The following is a 22,166-nucleotide window of genomic DNA, read 5'->3' on the forward strand; positions in this document are numbered from 1 at the left end:
AGCGGAATGACTTTCGCTTCCCTCCAGGTCTGAGGGCACACACTCTCTAGTAGGCTTAAATTGAAGATGTGGCAAATAGGAGTGTCAATTTTCCATCCAAATTGTCAGACCCTGGTGGTTTGTCATTGTTGATAGACAACAATAATTGTTTCACCTCTTCCACACTGACTTTACATAATTCAAAAGCACAATTCTTGTCTTTCATAATTTGGTCCTATATACTTGGATGTGTAGTGTCAGCGTTTGTTGCTGGCATGTCATCCCTAAGTTTGTCTTGCCAATGAAAAGGTCATTAAAGTAGTTTGCAATATCAGTGGGCTTTGTGATGAATGAGCCATCTGATTCAATGAATGAAGGAGCCGAGTTGGCTTTTTTCCCCTAAATTTAATTTAAGGTGCTCCAAAGCTTTTTACTATCATTCTATATATAATTTATCTTTGTTTCATAGTGTAGTTTATTTAGTCACATGACTTCTTAATTTGCAGTATGTTTGCAATTCAGTTGGGCTGCCAGACTTAATTGCCATACCTTTTTCCTTGATATTGATGTGTACTAATGTGTATATTGCTGTGTATAATGTATATGGATTTGTAGTGTATTTTGATGTTTATAAACTGGGTGGTTTGAGCAGTGAATGCTGATTGGCTGAAAGCCGTGGTATAGCAGACCGTATACCATGGGTATGACAAAACATTTATTTTTACTGCTCTAATTACGTTGGTAACCAGTTTATAACAGCAATAAGGCACCTCTGGGGTTTATGATATATGACAAATATACCACGGCTAAGGGCTGTGTCCAGGCACTCAGTGTTGCGTCGTGCGTGCCGTGGTATATTGGCAATTAGTATATCAATGTGAATATTGATCTATATAGTGTATATTGCTCTGTATAATATATACTGATGTGTATAATATATATTGATGTGTATAGTGTATATTGATGTATATTGATGTGCATTGTGTACATTGATGTGTACTGATGTGTATATTGTATATTGATTGAATATTGATGTGTACTGATGTATATAGTGCATATTAATGTGTATATTGGCGTACATTAATGTGTATAATCTAGATGTGTGTATATTGATGTGTATAGTGTATATTGATATGTATATTACGTGAATACTGATGTGTAGTGTTTATTGACGTGTACATTGTGTATATTGATTGACTATTGACGTGTATTGATGTGTATACTGTATATTGATGTATATAATGTGTATAGTGTACATTAATGTGCATAGTCTAATTTGTGTATATTGATGTATATAGTTTAATTAATGTATATTGATGTATATACTGTATATTGATGTGTATAGAGTATATTGATGTGTATAGAGTATATTGATGTGTATAGTTTAATTCATGTATATTGATGTATATAGTGCACATTGATGTATATAAATGTGAATAGTGTATATTGACGTGTATAATGTATATTGATGTGTATAGAGTATATTGATGTGTATAGAGTATATTGATGTGTATAGTTTAATTCATGTATATTGATGTATATAGTGCACATTGATGTATATAAATGTGAATAGTGTATATTGACGTGTATAATGTATATTGATGTGTATAGTGTATATTGATGTTTATAGTGAACTGTGTATTGATGTGTATATTGCTAAAATAGTGTATATTGGTGTATTTAGCTCAGTGTGTCAAATCGAAGGGCCTGTTGTCCGGACCTCTGGCAGCCTCTTTGGGGGTGCCTCAGGGTTCAATTCTCGGGATTACTCTTTTCCCTGTATATATCAATGATGTTGCTCTTGCTGCTGGTGATTCTCTGATCCACCTCTACGCAGACGACACCATTCTGTTTACATCTAGCCCTTCTTTGGACACTGTGTTAACTAACCTCCAGACGAGCTTCAATGCCATACAACACTCCTTCCGTGGCCTCCAACTGCTCTTTATTGCAAGGAAAACTAAATGCATGATATTCAACCGATCGCTGCCAGCACCTGCCCGCCCGTCCAGCATCACTACTCTGGACGGTTCTGACTTAGAATATGTGGACAACTACAAATACCTAGGTGTCTGGTTAGACTGTAAACTCTCCTTCCAAACTCACATTAAGCATCTACAATCCAAAATGAAATCTAGAATCTGCTTCCTATTTCACAACAAAGCCTCCTTCAACATACCCTCGTAAAACTGACCATCCTACCGGTCCTCGACTTCAGCGAAGTCATTTACAAAATAGCCTCCAACACTCTACTCAGCAAACTGGATCACAGTGCCATCTGTTTTGTCACCAAAGCCCCATTATACTACCCACCACTGCGACCTGTACGCTCTCGTTGGCTGGCCCTCGCTTCATTCTCGTCGCCAAACCCACTGGCTCCAGGTCATCCACAAGTCTCTGCTAGGTAAAGCCCCACCTTATCTCAGCTCACTGGTCACCATAGCAGTAACCACCTGTAGCGCTCGCTCCAGCAGGTATATCTCACTGGTCTCCCCCAAAGCCAATTCTTCCTTTGGCCGTCTCTCCTTCCAGTTCTCTGCTGCCACGAACTGCAAAATGACTGGAACGAACTGCAAAAATCTCTGAAGCTGGAGACTCTTACCTCCCTCACTAACTTTAAGCATCAGCTGTCAGAGCAGCTCACAGATCACTGCACCTGTACATAGCTCATCTGTAAATAGCCCATCCAATCTACCTCATCCCCTTACTATATTTATTTATTTATTTATTTATCTTGCTCCTTTGCACCCCGGTATCTCTACTTGCACATTCTACCATTCCAGTGTTAAATTGCTATATTGTAATTACTTCGCCACCATGGCCTATTTATTGCCTTACCTCTCTTATCTCACCTCATTTGCACATGCTGTATATAGATTTTTCTACTGTATTATTGATTGTATGTTTGTTTATTCCATGTGTAACTCTGTGTTTTATGTGTCTAACTGCTTTGCTTTATCTTGGTCAGGTCGCAGTTGCAAATGAGAACTTGTTCTCAACTGGCCTACCTGGTTAAATAAAATAAAATAAAAAAATATAGAAGATAGCCCTATTTGGTAAAATACCAATTCCATATTATGGCAAGAACAGCTCGAATAAGCAAAGAGAAACGACAGACCATCATTACTCTAAGACATGAAGGTCAGTCAATCTGGAAATTTCAAGAACTTTGAAAGTTTCTTCAAGTGCAGATGCAAAAACCATCAAGCGCTATGATGAAACTGGCTCTCATGAGAACCGCCACAGGAAAGGAAGACCCAGAGTTACCTCTGCTGCAGAGGAGAAGTTCCTTAGTGTCACCAGCCTCAGAAAATGCAGCCCAAATAAATGCTTCACAGAGTTCAAGTAACAGACACATCTCAACATCAACTGTTCAGTGTGAATCAGGCCTTCATGGTCGAATTGCTGCAAAGAAACCACTACTAAAGGACACCAATAAGGAGGGTGCTCTAGCCAACAAACCGCAGAGACCTGAGGACACCATTCCAACCTGGAACTGAGCCAGATACAAATTCAATTAGCACTAAGGTGTGAAGTAAAAGGCCTTTGGGCCCAACAAGTGTCAAGAGTCCTCTGAAGCCCCCTCCTGCTGTTCAAAGAGCATTCACTGGCATTTTCTACAAGAAATCTGCCTACGGAAATATAAGCTTCTCCCAAGTGGGTGTGACACCTACTCCCATTGCCTGCTGCACTGCTGCTTGGATTCCACCTGGTTATCTGTTCATCGTCTACCCTGGCCTGTCTCCCTCCGTCTTGTACAGGTAACTCCACCACACTCTCCCTAGCCTTCAGCACACATGCACTGTTGCGCCTCCAGCACACACGTACAGTCGTTATTTATTTAACAAAAAATGATTGTGCATTTTGCTGTTTGCCTCATGACTCCTGCATGCTTGGTTGACTACAAACGTTCTTTACCAATCCGTGGGACAGACTGTTTGTTCCCACATTCGGGACTCTGACTCTCTATTGGTTACACAGACTCTTGGCCTCCCATCCTATTCTAACCACCTCTTGCCAGCTTTATATTCATGTTACCTGATGAAATTGCTGTACAATATGATCTTGTTGTCATCTAATGACATTCAGATGTCATAAATCAGAACTGCAGAGCTCTCCCTGTCCTCTGCCGTGCCCTGATTGTATTACTGCTGATGATATCTGGAAATGTACATGTACACCCTGGCCCATCTACTGTTGCTAGCCCCAATTCTGACTTGTGCACTGATATCAAGCTGATCCTAACTGTTATAGGCATATTTCTATTTCGCCCTGTTTATCAAAAGTGTTGAAAAAAATTGTCAATAATCAACTGACTGGCTTTCTTGATGTCTATAGTATTCTCTTGGGTATGCAATCTGGTTTCCGCTCAGGTTCTGGATGTGTTACTGCAACCTTAAAGGTCCTCAATGGTGTCACCATTGCCCTTGATTCTAAGCAATGACGTGCTGCTATTTGTATTGACTTGGCCAAAGCTTTTGATACGGTAGACCATTCCATTCTTGTGGGCCGACTAAGGAGTATTGGTATCTGAGGGTCTTTGGTCTGGTTTGCTCACTACCTCTCTCAAAGAGTGCAGTGTATAAAGTCAGAAAATCTGCTGTCTCAGTCACTGCCTGTCACCAAGGGAGTTCCCCAAGGCTCGATCCTAGGCCCCACGCTCTTCTTAATGTACATCAACAACATAGCTCAGGCAGTAGGAAGCTCTCTCATATGCAGATGACACAGTCTAATTCTCAGTGGGCCCCTCCCCAGATTTTGTGTTTAATGCTTTCTTAGTGTCCAACAAGCTTTCTCTACCCTTAACCTTGTTCTGAACACCTCCAAAACAAAGGTAATGTGGTTTGGTAAGAAGAACGCCCTTCCTCCCACAGGTGTGATTACTACCTCTGAGGGTTTAGAGCTTGAGGTAGTCACCTCATACAAGTACTTGGGAGTATGGCTAGACGGTACACTGTCCTTCTCTCAGCACATATCAAATCTGCAGGCTAAAGTTAAATCTAGACTCGGTTTCCTCTATCGTAATCGCTCCTCTTTCACCCGAGCTGCCAAACTAACCCTGATTCCGATGACCATCCTACCCATGCTAGATTACGGAGACGTAATTTATAGATCGGCAGGTAAGGGTGCTCTCGAGTGGCTAGATGTTCTTTACCATTCGGCCATCAGATTTGCCACCAATGCTCCTTATAGGACACATCACTGCACTCTATACTCCTCTATAAACTGGTCATATCTGTATACCCTTTGCAAGACCCACTGGTTGATGCTTATTTATAAAACTCTTAGGCCTCACTCCCCCATATCTGAGATATCTACTGCAGCCCTCATCATACAACACCCGTTCTGCCAGTCACATTCTGTTAAAGGTCCCCAAAGCGCACACATCCCTGGGTCGCTCCTCTTTTCAGTTCGCTGCAGCTAGCGACTGGAACGAGCTGCAACAAACACTCAAACTGGACAGTTTTATCTCAATCTCTTCATTCAGAGACTCAATCATGGACACTCTTACTGACAGTTGTGGCTGCTTTGTGTGATGTATTGTTGTCTCTACCTTCTTGCCCTTTGCTGTTGTCTGTGCCCAATAATGTTTGTACCATGTTTTGTGCTGCTATCATGTTGTTGTTATGTTGCTACCATGCTGTGTTGGCAGCAACACATGACTTGCTATGTTGTTGTCTTAGGTCTCTCTTTATGTAGTGTGTGTGTTGTCCTATATTCATATTTATGTATTTTAATCCCAGGAGGCCTTTTGCCTTTTGGTAGGCCATCATTGTAAATAAGAATTTGTTCTTAACTGACTTGCCTAGCTAAATGTCAATATTTTTTTTTAAACAGCTTATGTGTAAAAAAATATATATATATCTATTCTAAAATTTGAGTGAAAGAGCATCTCTTTCACTTGGAATGGTCTGTTTTTGAAAAGATATTAAGGAACAATTATCATCTCCATTGTGTCATGTATTGTCATGTTGTGTCTTGTTTCTGTCCTTTCCCTTCACCCTGTCTCCCTCTGCTGGTCGTTATTAGGTTACCTTTTCTCCCCCTCTTTCCCCCAGCTGTTCCTTGTCTCCTCCTAACTACCTCGTCACCCCTTTTCCCACCTGTTCCCTTTTTCCCTCTGATTAGTCCTCTATATCTCTCTCTGTTTTTGTTCCTGTCTTTGTCGGATTCTCGTTTGTGTTACTCATGCCTGAACCAGACTATCGTCGTGTTTGCTGCAACCTTGTCCTGTCCTGTCGGAATCTGCCTGTTCATCTAACCTTGTCCTGTCCTGTCGGAATCTGCCTGTCCATCTGAGCCTACGTGTGTTTCGTCATTAAAGTAACTCTGTTTTGTTAATTCGCTTTTGGGTCCTCATTCACGCACCTTAACAGAAGAATCCGACCAAGAATGGACCCAGCGACTTCGGATCCTCTCCACTCTGCCGTCGAGATCCAGGGAGCGATGCTAGGCAGACACGAGCAGGAATTGTCTGCTGCTCGACATGCCGTTGAGACCCTGGCCACCCAAGTCTCCAACCTCACAGAACAGGTTCACCATCTCCGCCTCGATCCACCGGCCACTTCCAGGGCTTTCGAATCTCCGGAGCCCAGAATCAATAACCCGCCGTGTTACTCTGGGGAGCCCACTGAATGCCGCTCGTTCCTCACCCAGTGTGATATTGTGTTTTCTCTCCAGCCCAACACTTACTCCAGGAGCACTGCTCGTGTCGCCTACGTCATATCTCTCCTTACTGGACGGGCTCGTGAGTGGGGCACGGCAATCTGGGAGGCAAGGGCTGAGTGTACTAACCAGTATCAGGACTTTAAGGAGGAGATGATACGGGTTTTTGATCGATCTGTTTTTGGGGAGGAGGCTTCCAGGGCCCTGTCTTCCCTATGTCAAGGTAATCGATCCATAACAGACTACTCTATTGAGTTTCGCACTCTTGCTGCCTCCAGTGGCTGGAACGAGCCGGCTTTGCTCGCTCGTTTTCTGGAGGGTCTCCGCGCAGAGGTAAAGGATGAGATTCTCTCCCGGGAGGTTCCTTCCAGCGTGGATTCCTTGATTGAACTCGCTATTCGCATTGAGCGACGGGTTGATCTTCGTCACCGAGCTCGTGGAAAGGAGCTCGCGTTCTCCGTTGCCCCCCTCTCCGCATCACTACCATCTTCCTCTGCCGGCTCGGGTGCTGAGCCTATGCAGCTGGGAGGTATCTGCATCTCGACTAAGGAGAGGGAACGGAGAATCACCAACCGCCTCTGTCTCTATTGCGGTTCTGCTGGTCATTTTGTCACTTCATGTCCAGTAAAAGCCAGAGCTCATCAGTAAGCGGAGGGCTACTGGTGAGCGCTACTACTCCTGTCTCTCCTTCAAGATCCTGCACTACCTTGTCGGTCCATCTACGCTGGACCGGTTCGTCAGCTTCCTGCAGTGCCTTAATAGACTCTGGGGCGGAGGGCTGTTTTATGGACAAGACCTGGGCTCGGGAACATGACATTCCTCTCAGACAGTTAAGGGAGCCCACGGCCTTGTTCGCCTTGGATGGTAGTCCTCTCCCCAGGATTCAGCGTGAGACGCTACCTTTAACCCTCACTGTCTCTGGTAATCATAGCGAAACCATTTCTTTTTTAATTTTTCGTTCACCTTTTACACCTGTTGTTTTGGGCCATCCCTGGCTAGTTTGTCATAATCCTTCTATTAATTGGTCTAGTAATTCTATCCTCTCCTGGAACGTCTCTTGTCATGTGAAATGTTTAATGTCTGCTATCCCTCCTGTTTCCTCTGTCTCTTCTTCACAGGAGGAGCCTGGTGATTTGACAGGGGTGCCGGAGGAATATCACGATCACGATTCAGTCGGTCCAGGGCCACCTCTCTTCCTCCACACCGGTCGTATGATTGTAGTATTGATCTCCTTCCGGGAACCACTCCCCCCCGGGGTAGACTATACTCTCTGTCGGCTCCCGAACGTAAGGCTCTCGAAGATTATTTGTCTGTAGCTCTTGCCGCCGGTACCATAGTCCCCTCCTCCTCTCCCGCCGGAGCGGGGTTTTTTTTTGTTAAGAAGAAGGACGGGTCCCTGCGCCCCTGCATAGATTATCGAGGGCTGAATGACATAACAGTGAAGAATCGTTATCCGCTTCCTCTTATGTCTTCAGCCTTCGAGATCCTGCAGGGAGCCAGGTTTTTCACTAAGTTGGACCTTCGTAACGCTTACCATCTCGTGCGCATCAGGGAGGGGGACGAGTGGAAGACGGCGTTTAACACTCCGTTAGGGCACTTTGAATACCGGGTTCTTCCTTTCGGCCTCGCTAACGCTCCAGCTGTCTTTCAGGCATTAGTCAATGATGTCCTGAGAGACATGCTGAACATCTTTGTTTTCGTTTACCTTGACGATATCCTGATTTTTTCACCGTCACTCCAGATTCATGTTCAGCACGTTCGACGTGTCCTCCAGCGCCTTTTAGAGAATTGTCTTTTTGTGAAGGCTGAGAAGTGCACTTTTCATGCCTCCTCCGTCACATTTCTCGGTTCTGTTATTTCCGCTGAAGGCATTAAGATGGATCCCGCTAAGGTCCAGGCTGTCATTGATTGGCCCGTCCCTAAGTCACGCGTCGAGCTGCAGCGCTTTCTCGGCTTCGCGAACTTCTATCGTCGTTTCATCCGTAATTTCGGTCAGGTGGCAGCTCCTCTCACAGCCCTTACTTCTGTCAAGACGTGCTTTAAGTGGTCCGTTTCCGCCCAGGGAGCTTTTGATCTCCTCAAGAATCGTTTTACATCCGCTCCTATCCTTGTTACACCTGACGTCTCTAGACAGTTCGTGGTCGAGGTTGACGCGTCAGAGGTGGGCGTGGGAGCCATTCTTTCTCAGCGCTCCCTCTCTGACGACAAGGTCCACCCTTGCGCGTATTTTTCTCATCGCCTGTCGCCGTCGGAACGTAACTATGATGTGGGAAACCGCGAACTGCTCGCCATCCGCTTAGCCCTAGGCGAATGGCGACAGTGGTTGGAGGGGGCGACCGTTCCTTTTGTCGTTTGGACTGACCATAGGAACCTTGAGTACATCCGTTCTGCCAAACGACTTAATGCGCGTCAGGCGCGCTGGGCGCTGTTTTTCGCTCGTTTCGAGTTCGTGATTTCTTATCGTCCGGGCTCTAAGAACACCAAGCCTGATGCTTTATCTCGTCTCTTCAGTTCTTCAGTAGCCTCCACTGACCCCGAGGGGATTCTCCCTGAGGGGCGTGTTGTCGGGTTGACTGTCTGGGGAATTGAGAGGCAGGTAAAGCAAGCACTCACTCAAACTCCGTCGCCGCGCGCTTGTCCCAGGAACCTTCTTTTCGTTCCCGTTCCTACTCGTCTGGCCGTTCTTCAGTGGGCTCACTCTGCCAAGTTAGCCTGCCACCCTGGCGTTCGGGGTACGCTTGCTTCCATTCGCCAGCGTTTTTGGTGGCCCACCCGGGAGCATGACACGCGTCGCTTCGTGGCTGCTTGTTCGGTCTGCGCGCAGACTAAGTCCGGTAACTCCCCTCCTGCCGGCCGTCTCAGGCCGCTTCCCATTCCCTCTCGACCGTGGTCTCACATCGCCTTAGATTTTGTCACCGGACTGCCTTCGTCAGCGGGGAAGACTGTTATTCTTACGGTTGTCGACAGGTTCTCTAAGGCGGCTCATTTTATTCCCCTTGCTAAGCTTCCTTCTGCTAAAGAGACGGCACAAATCATCATCGAGAATGTTTTCAGAATTCATGGCCTTCCGTCAGACGTCGTTTCGGACAGAGGTCCGCAATTCACGTCTCAATTGTGGAGGGAGTTTTGCCGTTTGATTGGGGCTTCCGTCAGTCTCTCTTCCGGCTTTCACCCCCAGTCTAACGGTCAAGCAGAACGGGCCAATCAGACTATTGGTCGCATCTTACGCAGTCTTTCTTTTCGCAACCCTGCGTCTTGGTCAGAACAGCTCCCCTGGGCAGAATACGCCCACAACTCGCTTCCTTCGTCTGCGACCGGGCTATCTCCTTTTCAGAGTAGCCTCGGGTACCAGCCTCCGCTGTTCTCATCTCAGTTCGCCGAGTCCAGCGTTCCCTCCGCTCAGGCTTTTGTCCAACGTTGCGAGCGCACCTGGAAGAGGGTCAGGTCTGCACTTTGCCGTTATAGGGCGCAGACTGTGAGGGCTGCTAATAAGCGTAGAACTAAGAGTCCTAGATATTGTCGCGGTCAGAGAGTTTGGCTCTCCACTCAGAACCTTCCCCTTAAGACCGCTTCTCGCAAGTTGACCCCGCGGTTCATTGGTCCGTTCCGTATTTCCCAGATCATCAATCCTGTCGCAGTTCGACTTCTTCTTCCGCGATATCTTCGTCGCGTCCACCCGGTCTTCCATGTCTCCTGTGTCAAGCCCGTTCTTCGCGCCCCCGCTCGTCTCCCCCCCCCCCCCCCATCCTTGTCGAGGGCGCACCCATCTACAGGGTCCGTAGGATTTTGGACATGCGTCCTCGGGGCCGTGGTCATCAGTACCTAGTAGATTGGGAGGGGTACGGTCCTGAGGAGAGGAGTTGGGTTCCCTCTCGGGACGTGCTGGACCGTGCGCTGATCGATGATTTCCTCCGTTGCCGCCAGGTTTCCTCCTCGAGTGCGCCAGGAGGCGCTCGGTGAGTGGGGGGGTACTGTCATGTATTGTCATGTTGTGTCTTGTTTCTGTCCTTTCCCTTCACCCTGTCTCCCTCTGCTGGTCGTTATTAGGTTACCTTTTCTCCCCCTCTTTCCCCCAGCTGTTCCTTGTCTCCTCCTAACTACCTCATCACCCCTTTTCCCACCTGTTCCCTTTTTCCCTCTGATTAGTCCTCTATATCTCTCTCTGTTTTTGTTCCTGTCTTTGTCGGATTCTCGTTTGTGTTACTCATGCCTGAACCAGACTATCGTCGTGTTTGCTGCAACCTTGTCCTGTCCTGTCGGAATCTGCCTGTTCATCTAACCTTGTCCTGTCCTGTCGGAATCTGCCTGTCCATCTGAGCCTACGTGTGTTTCGTCATTAAAGTAACTCTGTTTTGTTAATTCGCTTTTGGGTCCTCATTCACGCACCTTAACACATTGTGAGTCATATTTACAGTTATCCAATCACCTCAGCCCAAATCTGACTGAGTAAGTGCTCATTGTCAGATGTATAGGGACAAATGACCTTCATCCAGGTGCATATCTGGTTAATTCTCACTGCATAACCATCATCCTGAAAAAGCATAATCCTTGCCTACCCCAGTTACGGTTATTCTAGTCTTAATGTGAGCAATATGTCTGGCCACCTCTCTTGGCATCAAAGTCACTTTGACAACATTTTCCAGCTTTAACACATTTTTACACTTCCTGATGAATAATACAGTGAAGAAATATCCATTCCTCAGAGTTACGGCTTTCTTCTCTTATTCATTTGTAATATTTTTAGTAGGCCATGTTTTTACTGGTTATATTTGGTGATCCATCTGTTGTGTCAGTTCGCTCCACAGTAGATTCATTTTTCCAAGCAGGAAGACACCCTGTCATATAAGTCCTATAAATCAGAGCCCCTGGTTGTTCCTGTCATTGATTCCATCGCAAGAAGTTATTCTGTTATTTCAAAGTTCTAATTTCTTCATTTATTTTTTAAAAAAAGTAAAAGTTGCACGGTGTCTCCGATGTCAGGACGCTCATCCAGTGCTATAGAAAAAAAGATTGAAGGCATCTGATTTTTTCTTCCACTCTGAGATTAGCTCTATTAGCCTATCACTTCCACACGCCTGGTGATGGTTCTACGTGATAAAGCTAATTTACTCTAATTGGCTTTTACTCTCAGGACAAAGTCCACCATACACTCTTTCACAAACTCCCCTTCAGCAAAAGGCTTGCAATGCTTTGTGAATTTATGTGCCACTACGTAGCTTGCCTTAGTTATGCAGTCTAGAGTTGAGGCCTTCCTTGCCTTTTCCTGAGAGGACAGGTTGCTAGCGTAGTTCACTTGCATGCTTGAAAAATTAAAATTGAGATTCCATTCCTTAAAATTGGCAACACTTTCTTGGTATATCAGCTAATATGTTAAAAAGTATTTTGATGTCCATTATTCTTTAAACACATGACATTCAGACTTTTCTTATTTTTGCAATACTCATTTTTCACGTCAAAAGTCATCAAGCAACTTGCAGGCCAGATTGAAGTGCCCACACTTGTCCCCCACCCTTTCCCCAGAACCACTCCGATTCACATACCGCCCAAACAGATCCACAGATGACTCAATCTCAATCGCACACTGCCCTTTCCCACCTGAACAAAAGGAACACCTATGTGAGAATGCTATTCATTGACCACAGCTCAGCATTCAACACCATAGTGCCCTCAAAGCTCATCACTAAGCTAATGACCCTGGGACTAAACACCTCCCTCTGCAACTGGATCCTGGACTTCCTGACGGGCCGCCCCTAGGTCGTAATAGGTAGGCAACAAATCAAATCAAATGTATTTGCAGACTTGTTTTTGAGTTGCTGTGCGTTTTGTTGCCAACCTGTTTTGCTACCTGACAAATTTACGGTTTTTACTTTTTAATTACCGTTTATATTTTTGTTTTTTCCTACTCAACTTTTTCATTCCAGACGCTTTATCTGGACACGATTCGTCAGGACCTCCAACAGCCGAAGCTAAGTAGTAACATTAACATGATGCCTTCTAATTGTAGTCGCTGTACTCGCCTTAAGGCGAGGATAGCTGTGCTACAAGCTCAGCTTCAGACGCAATCGCTAGGCAAGGGTAATTTCAGTGTAGGAAAGGATGAAACAGCGTCTGTGCCACCAGTAAGTACAGATAGTAGTATAAATCCCCTGGCACAGTCCCCGCAGCCGGACAACTTTCTCACGGTTTCTGGAAGGAAATGCTGTAGGAACGCTCAACCGGTGTCGCTCATTCAGCCGACAGAAACTTTCAACCGGTTTTCCCCATTAAGCAGCGGGTCGGAGTCAGAGGCCGAGTCTTCTCTGGTCTCTACTCCTCCCGTTATGGGGTCTGAGACGCCGAAGCTTCCCACCATTAGCTCTGACAAATTGAAAACTCTAGTCATTGGCGACTCCATTACCCGCAGTATTAGACTTGAGAATCATCCAGCGATCATACACTGTTTACCGGGGGGCAGGGCTACCGACGTTAAGGCTAATCTGAAGATGGTGCTGGCTAAAGCTAAAACTGGCGAGTGTAGAGAGTATAGAGATATTGTTATCCACGTCGGCACCAACAATGTTAGGATGAAACAGTCAGAGATCACCAAGCGCAACATAGCTTCTGCGTGTAAATCAGCTAGAAAGATGTGTCGGCATCGAGTAATTGTCTCTGGCCCCCTCCCAGTTAGGGGGAGTGATGAGCTCTACAGCAGAGTCTCACAACTCAATCGCTGGTTGAAAACTGTTTTCTGCCCCTCCCAAAAGATAGAATTTGTAGATAATTGGCCCTCTTTCTGGGACTCGCCCACAAACAGGACCAAGCCTGACCTGCTGAGGAGTGACGGACTCCATCCTAGCTGGAGGGGTGCTCTCATTTTATCTACCAACATAGACAGGGCTCTAACTCCTCTAGCTCCACAATGAAATAGGGTGCAGGCCAGGCAGCAGGCTGTTAGCCAGCCTGCCAGCATAGTGGAGTCTGCCACTAGCACAGTCAGTGTAGTCAGCTCAGCTATCACCATTGAGACCGTGTCTGTGCCTCGACCTAGGTTGGGCAAAACTAAACATGGCGGTGTTCGCCTTAGCAATCTCACTAGGATAAAGACCACCTCCATTCCTGTCATTATTGAAAGAGATCATGATACCTCACATCTCAAAATAGGGCTACTTAATGTTAGATCCCTTACTTCAAAGGCAATTATAGTCAATGAACTAATCACTGATCATAATCTTGATGTGATTGGCCTGACTGAAACATGGCTTAAGCCTGATGAATTTACTGTGTTAAATGAGGCCTCACCTCCTGGCTACACTAGTGACCATATCCCCCGTGCATCCCGCAAAGGCGGAGGTGTTGCTAACATTTACGATAGCAAATTTCAATTTACAAAAAAAAAAATGACGTTTTCGTCTTTTGAGCTTCTAGTCATGAAATCTATGCAGCCTACTCAATCACTTTTTATAGCTACTGTTTACAGGCCTCCTGGGCCATATACAGCGTTCCTCACTGAGTTCCCTGAATTCCTATCGGACCTTGTAGTCATAGCGGATAATATTCTAATCTTTGGTGACTTTAATATTCACATGGAAAAGTCCACAGACCCACTCCAAAAGGCTTTCGGAGCCATCATCGACTCAGTGGGTTTTGTCCAACATGTCTCTGGACCCACTCACTGTCACAGTCATACGCTGGACCTAGTTTTGTCCCATGGAATAAATGTTGTGGATCTTAATGTTTTTCCTCATAATCCTGGACTATCGGACCACCATTTTATTACGTTTGCAATTGCAACAAATAATCTGCTCAGACCCCAACCAAGGATCATCAAAAGTCGTGCTATAAATTCACAGACAACACAAAGATTCCTTGATGTCCTTCCAGACTCCTTCTGCCTACCCAAGGACGCCAGAGGACAAAAATCAGTTAACCACCTAACTGAGGAACTCAACTTAACCTTGCGCAATACCCTAGATGCAGTTGCACCCCTAAAAACTAAAAACATTTCTCATAAGAAACTAGCTCCCTGGTACACAGAAAATACCCGAGCTCTGAAGCAAGCTTCCAGAAAATTGGAACGGAAATGGCGCCACACCAAACTGGAAGTCTTCCGACTAGCTTGGAAAGACAGTACTGTGCAGTACCGAAGAGCCCTTACTGCTGCTCGATCATCCTATTTTTCTAACTTAATTGAGGAAAATAAGAACAATCCGAAATTCCTTTTTGATACTGTCGCAAAGCTAACTAAAAAGCAGCATTCCCCAAGAGAGGATGACTTTCACTTTAGCAGTGATAAATTCATGAACTTCTTTGAGGAAAAGATTATGATTATTAGAAAGCAAATTACGGACTCTTCCTTAAATCTGCGTATTCCTTCAAAGCTCAGTTGTCCTGAGTCTGCACAACTCTGCCAGGACCTAGGATCAAGAGAGACACTCAAGTGTTTTAGTACTATATCTCTTGACACAATGATGAAAATAATCATGGCCTCTAAACCTTCAAGCTGCATACTGGACCCTATTCCAACTAAACTACTGAAAGAGCTGCTTCCTGTGCTTGGCCCTACTATGTTGAACATAATAAACGGCTCTCTATCCACCGGATGTGTACCAAACTCACTAAAAGTGGCAGTAATAAAGCCTCTCTTGAAAAAGCCAAACCTTGACCCAGAAAATATAAAAAACTATCGGCCTATATCGAATCTTCCATTCCTCTCAAAAATTTTAGAAAAGGCTGTTGCGCAACAACTCACTGCCTTCCTGAAGACAAACAATGTATACGAAATGCTTCAGTCTGGTTTTAGACCCCATCATAGCACTGAGACGGCACTTGTGAAGGTGGTAAATGACATTTTAATGGCATCGGACCGAGGCTCTGCATCGGTCCTCGTGCTCCTAGACCTTAGTGCTGCTTTTGATACCATCGATCACCACATTCTTTTGGAGAGATCGGAAACCCAAATTGGTCTACACGGACAAGTTCTGGCCTGGTTTAAATCTTATCTGTCGGAAAGATATCAGTTTGTCTCTGTGAATGGTCTGTCCTCTGACAAATCAACTGTAAATTTCGGTGTTCCTCAAGGTTCCGTTTTAGGACCACTATTGTTTTCACTATATATTTTACCTCTTGGGGATGTTATTCGAAAACATAATGTTAACTTTCACTGCTATGCAGATGACACACAGCTGTACATTTCAATTAAACATGGTGAAGCCCCAAAATTGCCCTTGCTAGAAGAATGTGTTTCAGACATAAGGAAGTGGATGGCTGCAAACTTTCTACTTTTAAACTCGGACAAAACAAAGATGCTTGTTCTAGGTCCCAAGAAACAAAGAGATCTTCTGTTGAATCTGACAATTAATCTTAATGGTTGTACAGTCGTCTCAAATAAAACTGTGAAGGACCTCGGCGTTACTCTGGACCCTGATCTCTCTTTTGAAGAACATATCAAGACCATTTCAAGGACAGCTTTTTTCCATCTACGTAACATTGCAAAAATCAGGAACTTTCTGTCCAAAAATGATGCAGAAAAATTAATCCATGCTTTTGTCACTTCCAGGTTAGACTACTGCAATGCTCTACTTTCCGGCTACCCGGATAAAGCACTAAATAAACTTCAGTTAGTGCTAAATACGGCTGCTAGAATCCTGACTAGAACCAAAAAATTTGATCATATTACTCCAGTGCTAGCCTCTCTACACTGGCTTCCTGTCAAAGCAAGGGCTGATTTCAAGGTTTTACTGCTAACCTACAAAGCATTACATGGGCTTGCTCCTATCTATCTCTCTGATTTGGTCCTGCCGTACATACCTACACGTACGCTACGGTCACAAGACGCAGGCCTCCTAATTGTCCCTAGAATTTTTAAGCAAACAGCTGGAGGCAGGGCTTTCTCCTATAGAGCTCCATTTTTATGGAACGGTCTGCCTACCCATGTCAGAGACGCAAACTCGGTCTCAACCTTTAAGTCTCTACTGAAGACTCATCTCTTCAGTGGGTCATATGATTGAGTGTAGTCTGGCCCAGGAGTGGGAGGGTGAACGGAAAGGCTCTGGAGCAACGAACCACCCTTGCTGTCTCTGCCTGGCCGGTTCCCCTCTTTCCACTGGGATTCTCTGCCTCTAACCCTATTACAGGGGCTGAGTCACTGGCTTTACTGGGGCTCTCTCATGCCGTCCCTGGAGGAGGTGCGTCACCTGAGTGGGTTGAGTCACTGATGTGGTCATCCTGTCTGGGTTGGCGCCCCCCCCCCCCCCCCCCCCCCTTAAGTTGTGCCGTGGCGGAGGTCTTTGTGGGCTATACTCAGCCTTGTCTCAGGATGGTAAAGTTGGTGGTTGAAGATATCCCTCTAGTGGTGTGGGGGCTGTGCTTTGGCAAAGTGGGTGGGGTTATATCCTTCCTGTTTGGCCCTGTCCGGGGGTGTCCTCGGAGTGGGCCACAGTGTCTCCTGACCCCTCCTGTCTCAGCCTCCAGTATTTATGCTGCAGTAGTTTATGTGTCGGGGGGCTAGGGTCAGTTTGTTATATCTGGAGTACTTCTCCTGTCCTATTCGGTGTCCTGTGTGAATCTAAGTGTGCGTTCTCTAATTCTCTCCTTCTCTCTTTCTCTCTCTCGGAGGACCTGAGCCCTAGGACCATGCCCCAGGACTACCTGACATGATGACTCCTTGCTGTCCCCAGTCCACCTGGCTGTGCTGCTGCTCCAGTTTCAACTGTTCTGCCTTATTATTATTCGACCATGCTGATCATTTATGAACATTTGAACATCTTGGCCATGTTCTGTTATAATCTCCACCCGGCACAGCCAGAAGAGGACTGGCCATCCCACATATGCTCTCTCTAATTCTCTCTTTCTTTCTCTCTCTCGGAGGACCTGAGCCCTAGGACCATGCCCCAGGAATACCTGACATGATGACTCCTTGCTGTCCCCAGTCCACCTGACTGTGCTGCTGCTCCAGTTTCAACTATTCTGCCTTTATTATTATTCGACCATGCTGGTCATTTATGAACATTTGAACATCTTGACCATGTTTTGTTATAATCTCCACCCGGCACAGCCAGAAGAGGACTGGCCACCCCACATAGCCTGGTTCCTCTCTAGGTTTCTTCCTAGGTTTTGGCCTTTCTAGGGAGTTTTTCCTAGCCACCGTGCTTCTTTACCTGCATTGCTTGCTGTTTGGGGTTTTAGGCTGGGTTTCTGTACAGCACTTTGAGATATCAGCTGATGTACGAAGGGCTATATAAAATAAATTTGATTGATATTTATATAGCCCTTCGTACATCAGCTGATATCTCAAAGTGCTGTACAGAAACCCAGCCTAAAACCCCAAACAGCAAGCAATGCAGGTGTAGAAGCACGGTGGCTAGGAAAAACTCCCTAGAAAGGCCAAAACCTAGGAAGAAACCTAGAGAGGAACCAGGCTAACAACACGTCTGCTACGCTGATCCTCAACACGGGGGCCCCTCAGGGGTGCGTGCTAAGTCCCCTCCTGTACTCCCTGTTCACCCACAACTGCGTGGCCAAACACGACTCCAACACCATCATTAAGTTTGCTGACGACACAACAGTGGTAGGCCTGATCACTGACAACGATGAAACAGCCTATAGGGAGGAGGTCAGTGACCTGGCAGTATGGTGCCAGGACAACAACCTCTCCCTCAATGTGAGCAAGACAAAGGAGCTGATCGTGGACTACAGGAAAAGGCGGGCTGAACAGGCCCCCATTAACATCAACGGGCTGTAGTGGAGCGGGTCAAGAGTTTCAAGTTCCTTGGTGTCCACATCACCAACAAAATATTATGGTCCAAACGCACCAAGATAGTTGTGAAGAGGGCACGACAACATCGTTTCCCCCTCAGGAGAAAAGATTTGGCATGGGTCCCCAGATCTTCAAAAAGTTCTGCAGCTGCACCATCGAGAGCATCCTGACCGGTTGCATCACCGCCTGGTATGGTCACTGCTCAGCATCTGACCTTAAGGTGCTACAGAGGGTAGTGTGTACGGCCCAGTACGCTAAGCTTCCTGCCATCCACCACCTACATACTAGGCAGTGTCAGAGGAAGGCCCAAAAAATTGTTAGACTCCAGTCCCCAAAGTCATAGACTGTTCTCTCTGCTACCGCGCGGCGATACCGGAGCGCCAAGTCTAGGTCCAAAAGGCTCCTTAACAGCTTCTACCCCCAAGACATACGACTCCTGAACAATTAATCAAATGGCCACCGGACTATTTACATTGACCCCTCCCCCCCTTTGTTTTTGACACTGCTGCTATTAGCTGTTTATTATCTATACATAGACACTTTACCCCTACCTACATGTACAAATTACCTCAACTAACCTGTACCCCAGCACACTGACTCGGTACTGGTACCCCCTGTATATAGTCTCCACACGGACTCTGTACTGGTACACCCTGTATATAGTCTCCACACGGACTCTGAACCGGTACCACCTGTATATAGCCTCCACATTGACTCTGTACCGTAACACCCTGTATATAGCCTCCACATTGACTCTGTACCGTAACACCCTGTATATAGTCTCCACACGGACTCTGTACCTGTACCCCCTGTATATAGCCTCCACATTGACTCTGTACCGGTACCCCTGTATATAGCCTCCACATTGACTCTGTACTGGTGCCCCCTGTATATAGCCTCCACAGTGACTCTGTACCGTAACACCCTGTATATAACCTCCACATTGACTCTGTACCGGTGCCCCCTGTATATAGCCTCCACATTGACTCTGTACCGTAACACCCTGTAAATAGCCTCCACATTGACTCTGTACCGGTACCCCTGTATATAGCCTCCACATTGACTCTGTCCCTGTGCCCCCTGTATATAGCCTCCACATTGACTCTGTACCGGTGCCCCCTGTATATAGCCTCCACATTGACTCTGTCCCTGTGCCCCCTGTATATAGCCTCCACTTTGACTCTGTACCGGTACCCCCTGTATATAGCCTCCACATTGACTCTGTACCGGTGCCCCCTGTATGTAGCCTCGTTATTGTGTTACTTTGAATTATTTTTTACTTTAGTTTATTTGGTAAATATTTTCTTAACTCTATTTATTGAACTGCACTGTTGGTTAAGGGCTTGTAAGTAAGCATTTAACTTCAACTGTACATAAAAGTATGTGGACACCCCTTCAAATCAGTGGATTTGGCTATTTCAGCCACAACCGTTGCTCACCAGTGTATAAAATCGAGCACACAGCCATGTCATCTCCAGTGTCAAACATTACTGAAGAGCTCAGTGACTTTGAACGTGGCACCGTCATAGGATGCCACCTTTCCAACAAGTCAGTTTGTCAAATTTCTGCCCTGCTAGAGCTGGCCCTGTCAACTCTAAGAGCGGACACATCTAGGAGCAACAACTGCTCAGCAGCGAAGTGGTAGGCCACACAAGCTCACAGAACGGGACCACTGAAGCGTGTAGAGCGTAAAAATTGTCTGTCCTCAGTTGCAACCCTCACTACTGAGTTCCAAACTGCCTCTGGAAGCAACGTCAGCACAATAACTGTTCGTTGGGAGCTTCATGAAATGGGTTTCAATGGCCGAGCAGCCGCACGCAAGCCTAATAAGATCACCATGCGTAACACCATGCGTTGGCTGGAGTGGTGTAAAGCTCACCACCATTGGACTCTGGAGCAGTGGAAACATGTTCTCTGGAGTAATGAATCACGCTTCACCATCTGGCACTCTGACGGACAAATCTGTTTTGGCAGATGCCAAGAGAACGTTACCTGCTCGAAGTCATAGTGCTAACTGTAAAGTTTGGTGGAGGATAAATAATGCTCTGGGGCTGTTTTTCATGATTCGGGCTAGACCCCTTAGTTCCAGTGAAGGGAAATCTTAACGCTACAGCATACAATGACATTCTAGACAATGATGTGCTTCCTTTGTGCTGTGGAAGAACTTGACTGGCCTGCACAGGTCCTTGAGCTCAACCCCATCGAGCACCTTTGGGATGAATTGGAATGACGACTGCGAGCCAGACCTAATCGTCCAACATCCGTGCCCGACCTCACAAATGTTTGTGGCTGAATGGAAACAAGTCGCCACAGCAATGTTCCAACATTTAGTGGAAAGCCTTCCCAGAAGAATGGAGGCTGTTATAGCAGCAAAGTTCCAACATCTAGTGGAAAACCTTCCCAGAAGAGTGGAGGCTGTTATAGCAGCAATGTTCCAACATCTAGTGGAAAGCCTTCCCAGAAGAATGGAGGCTGTTATAGCAGCAATGTTCCAACATCTAGTGGAAAGCCTTCCCAGAAGAGTGGAGGCTGTTATAGTAGCAATGTTCCAACATCTAGTGGAAAGCCTTCCCAGAAGAGTGGAGGCTGTTATAGCAGCAATGTTCCAACATCTAGTGGAAAGCCTTCCCAGAAGAGTGGAGGCTGTTATAGCAGCAATGTTCCAACATCTAGTGGAAAGCCTTCCCAGAAGAGTGGAGGCTGTTATAGCATAAAAGGGGGACCAACTCCATATTAATGCCCATGATTGAATTAGATGTTTGACGAGCAGGTGTCTACATAATTTTGGTAATGTAGTGTGTGTATACATACATCCTTTTTTTGTTATATTTTCGTTACAATGAAACAACCTACATACTTACGTTTCAAATTATGCAGCACTAGCTGCCAGCTGCTGACCAATCCAGTTTAAAAAGAAACCGTGGTATGGGTGACTGAAAAAAAACAAAAGGGTGTCCCACAAGACTACGTCTATTCCAAAAAATCCACAAAACACAAGGTGGGAACAGAGAAAAAAAAACTAGTCTCTATAGTACGTGGTGTCAAATCAAGTGCACTTTGCGAGTACTTGTCCGATGCTTCCCTGTAATGTGCGCTGATATCAAACGGAAGCCGGCCCAGTCTGCTCCTTCCGAGACCTTCTTTCCATCACCGGTGTCTTTATGGGTCTATCGTTTTTGCCAAATATGAAACTGTACATACATGATTATATTAGCGGATACCTTTTTTTTCAGAATAGTAATTTTCTTCCGGACCTACCGGTCCCCAGGCTACGCTAGTTTAGTGAAGGCGGCACCAGTATTCTGCCAGCAACACAAATTATGACGTCGAGCTCGTATGGTAATGAGGAAACCTTAAAAATAAAAGCCCGCATTTCAAATCATTGCAATGTGGATAACTCATTCAAAAGACATTGCATTTTTCATCAACGGCCATTTTTATAGTGCCAACAAGAAAAAGCATTAAGACATTTTTGAAAACAAATTTTAAAAAATATGGTTTTAAAACCTTTAGAACCAATAATTTAAAAAATACAATGTTGAAGCTAGTATGTTGAGCATATTAGTTTGTAGAGATAAACTTTCTACCTGTCTCAGCTAAAGTGGGGTGGTAAATACTCAGTGGGGTCTCTACTAACAAATATGATTATAGCGCGTCTCAGCTAAAGACACGGTCCCCCTATTTCTACCTCCTAGCCAACATGGCAGTTTTTTTGGGGGGGGGGGGGTTCATTCTTACATTATTTGCTCAGAATGTTTATTGTATTATTACCTACAGCTGAAAATTC

General features: G+C 45.7%; 1 protein-coding gene across 2 annotated transcripts in view; it reads right to left on the reverse strand.

Moving 5' to 3' along the window:
• The window catches only part of plcxd1 (phosphatidylinositol-specific phospholipase C, X domain containing 1), a 48,632-nt gene extending 26,944 nt beyond the window's left edge, over positions 1-21,688 (reverse strand). For both annotated transcript variants that reach the window (XM_036977490.1, XM_036977465.1), the window contains exon 1: positions 21,241-21,688. The gene's annotated coding sequence lies outside the window, so the exon portion shown is untranslated. The remainder of the gene's footprint in view (positions 1-21,240) is intronic.
• Positions 21,689-22,166: the final 478 nt, after the last annotated feature.

Source organism: Oncorhynchus mykiss, chromosome 1 (genome assembly GCF_013265735.2).
Source record: "Oncorhynchus mykiss isolate Arlee chromosome 1, USDA_OmykA_1.1, whole genome shotgun sequence".
Taxonomy (NCBI): Eukaryota; Metazoa; Chordata; class Actinopteri; order Salmoniformes; family Salmonidae; genus Oncorhynchus; species Oncorhynchus mykiss.